Source organism: Triticum aestivum, chromosome 1A, assembly GCF_018294505.1.
Source record: "Triticum aestivum cultivar Chinese Spring chromosome 1A, IWGSC CS RefSeq v2.1, whole genome shotgun sequence".
NCBI classification, from domain to species: domain Eukaryota; kingdom Viridiplantae; phylum Streptophyta; class Magnoliopsida; order Poales; family Poaceae; genus Triticum; species Triticum aestivum.
In genome coordinates, this window is record NC_057794.1 from 595,521,505 (window position 1) to 595,525,172 (window position 3,668).

Here is a 3,668-nt window from a genome sequence, read left to right on the forward strand (position 1 = left end):
GCTATCTATTTGAATTGTACTGAGACGTCTTTCATTAAGTTACAGACCCAATTCATCATGGTTATACTCCATCTCATCCGTATTGTTTTGGTATTGTATTGCAAGCGGTTCTCTCGACGCCACGAGAGACGCAATACTTACTACAAGTTTCTAGGTGGCGTCGCCTTGCTCGCACATCAACATCTTCCATCACCAAGGAAGTCAGCCGACTGGGGAGCAAAGTTACTAGTTGAATCCATATCTTCTACAGCATATAGCTAGCTTATATTAATGCCAACAAGACTAGATTGTTATGAGGTTTATATTAGTCATCATATAGTTAGCTACTAGCGTTATGTTTGGACGGTCTACCTGACTTCCATCGGTTTGTAAGCCTATGTTCCATGTTGGACTAATCCACTCATATGTCCTTTGCCGGCTACATAAGCTACATTAACACCCGTGGTTGCCAGATCCATCTCACTATTGATGGTGGCCATCACAAATCTTGTTTTTATGCCTGCCCATTATTTGGTGAAATTATTTCAGCATGACCATGAAGTTGCAATGTAGGCAACAATGTTTGCTTCACTACTTTTATTTTGAGATCTTTAAATTATTTCAAGATGATGTAGATGCTATGAATGAGCAGAATATACCTAAGGGTACTCCTAGTGCAGATGCTATGGATGTGAATGGTCCATACAAAGTTAACACCGAAAAAACAGGGTCGATTTGTCTTAGGCAGCCGGCCGCTTCTGTCGGGAGATGCGCACGATTAACTCCCCTTTCCTTTTTTTTTCTCCTTGCTACCTCACGTAATCACATATACCTATTTTAAGGGTGGCCCAGCCTAAACCTGTCTAATCTCTCAGATTTGCTAGCTTCCTCACGTAATCATAACCACCCCCCCCCCCCGCCCCCCCGAGTTTCAGGGTGGGCCCAGCCTAAGCCTCCTAATCCCTCTGATCTCTAATCCTTCCTAACTAGCGATGTCTGAAACCGAGCACTGCCTCCCCGAAAAATAGATGTCTCACCTTAGAGCAACTCTAGAAGATCACCTATCCTACAAGTCCAAAATGTATCACTTATCCCATTCCTTATAATTTTAGGGCATTAAACATTACTTCATCTAGTAAAATTTAATCCCCTAAAAAATCTTTTTCCCAATTCATCCAACCATTTTCAAACTTACCAATTCAAAACTTAAGAATTCAAGTACACACAATTCAAATACATATCAAATTAAATGTTTTCAAACTTAACCATTCAAATTCAAACACATCATACACTCCAAATAAATTAGGAACCCAAATAAACATGATAAAAGCATAAGAATCAAGTAATATGAAATCGCCAATGATGCTCAATAAGATCTTCAATTTGGTTGTGAGTTTGTTGGTTCTCGACCCTATGGTGTGCTTGGAGGCGTAGGTCCTATTTGGGGTAAGTTCCGGCTGTGTGCAACAAAAACCTAAATATCACGAGAGTGACATACACATAGCTCTCCAATCTTCCTTACCATCCATTTGCAAAGAGATAAATGAAAATAGAGTAATAATCGTGCCGTGTACACTTTTCTTACAAATGATTTGAATATTATGAATTGGTTAAACAAGGTACATCAAACTGAAAGGAACTGAAAGACAACAAAGAACCATGATAAAACATGCGTCACACTGTGTACGCCGACGACAACAACCTAGGCACAGGCTGAACCACTAGAGGCACGGCCCTTTGCAGGGTCTGACCATAGGCCTCCTCCATGTTGAGTTTTTCGGGCATCGTTCCATCAACCAAGGACCAGTCGAATGCGTGCACCAGCGTGGCAGTCATGAGTGTCACCATCCGAAGGCCCCAGCCGAGGCCTGCGCATATCCTCCGACCCGCCCCAAACGGGATGAGCTCATAGTCGCCCCCCTTCACATCCGCGCTCTCATGCAATCCGCCCGGGAGGAAGCGGACCGGCCTGAACTCCAATGGGTCGGGGCCCCATGAGGCCGGGTCACGGGCGATGGCCCACACGTTCATGATGAGGGTGGTGCCCTTGGAAACATGGTAGCCGTCTACCTCGCAGTCCTCAGCGGCCACCCGGGGAAGGGAGAGCGGCGTCGCCGGGTGTAGACGGAATGTCTCCTTGATGACGGCGGCGAGGAAAGTGAGGCGTGGCAGGGAGGCTTCCGTGACGAGACGGTCATTTCACACTACGCCATCGAGCTCGTGCTGCAGCTGCTTGAGGATGCAAGGGTCTCGTATGAGCTCTGCCAGCGCCCACTCCACTGTGCTCGACGTCGTGTCTGTCCCGGCCGTGAATAAATTCTAAAAGAACCAATATTTGTATCCCATTAATTAAAATGAAAAATATAGCTATGACAATCCAAAATCTTTGACTTGACATCAACAAATACCTTACCTAGACGCACAAAATATGAATGGCCAAACAAATGGGCATGTAACAATTTGTGCATACCAGGAGGAGAGCCTTGATGTCAATCTCGGTGAACTTGATCCCGTCCTCTTCGCCGGCATCTGCGGGCGACTGCCACCGAATCGTCGCCAGCATCACGCTCAGCAGGTCGTTCCCTTCCATCTCTCCGGCATGCTGGCCCCTCTCGCTGATGAAGCCGTCCATCATGCGGTCGTAGCGGCGGTGCAGCCTCTTCATCTTGGCGACGACGCCCTGCGGGTCAAGCCAGCGGAGCGCGGGCACGAAGTCGCCGATATTGAGGACGCCGGCGAGCTGCATGAGCTCGACCACCATGTCCTTGAACTCCCTGGCACCCTCGCCGACGCCGTCGCCGAACATGCGCCCCCCGATGGCGGCCCGTGCCAGCGCGTTGGTAGCACGCACGTTGATGGCGCACAGGTTGACCGCCACCCCGGCTGGCGAGGAGGAAGAGAGCAAGTGCGTGACCATGAGTCGGGCCTCGTCCTGCCGTATGGTGCGGAGGGCGTCGAGGGCACGGGCGGAGAAGAGGTGGAGCGCGCAGAGCTTGCGGAGGGCGCACCAGCGGGCGCCATAGGGCGCGAAGACGAGGTCCTGGTAGTTGTAGGCGAGGTGCTCGGCGCCGGAGGTAGGCGGGCGGTCGCTGAAGTTGGTGTCGTGCGCGCGGAGGAAGCTGCGGGCGACCTTGGCCGACGCTGTGACGACGACCTCGACGCTGCCGAAGCGGAGGCGGAAGAGGGGGCCATGCTGGCGGGCGAGAGCGGCCATGGTGTGATGCGGCATGGCCCCTAGCTGCGGCAGGTTGCCCAGCACCGGCCAACCCCTCGGCCCCGGCGGCAGAGGCAGCTTTGTTCGTCTGCCATGGCTTCGGAGGTGCCAGACAGCCGCGACGGCGACTGCGGCCAAGGAGGCGAGCAGGAGAAGCAGGCTGTGGTCCATGGTTTGGTTAGCTGCTAGGTTTCTTTGTTTGTCGCAGGTATTGTGCAGTGCAGTGTGTGGCCGATTGCGCATAAATATGGGCGCATGCACATAAATACAGGTAAACGATTCACATCAGTTGGTGGCGCGATGGAATCGGTCGCCCCGTGTGCATGGTTGCCTTATCCTTGTCTATTTCTAGCCACTCGTCCCCTCCTCCCACCTCACGTCGCCATGTATTTTTCATTCTTCTCCATGATGAGACAACCCACCGTCGCCGACCTCTCCTCTCACATTGTCGGTCCAAGGCCGGCTAACTCTACTA

At 51.2% G+C, this 3,668-nt stretch overlaps 1 pseudogene; it reads right to left on the reverse strand.

Moving 5' to 3' along the window:
- Positions 1 to 1,521: 1,521 nt before the first annotated feature.
- Positions 1,522 to 3,423, reverse strand: LOC123183600 (flavonoid 3'-monooxygenase CYP75B3-like; annotated as a pseudogene).
- Positions 3,424 to 3,668: the final 245 nt, after the last annotated feature.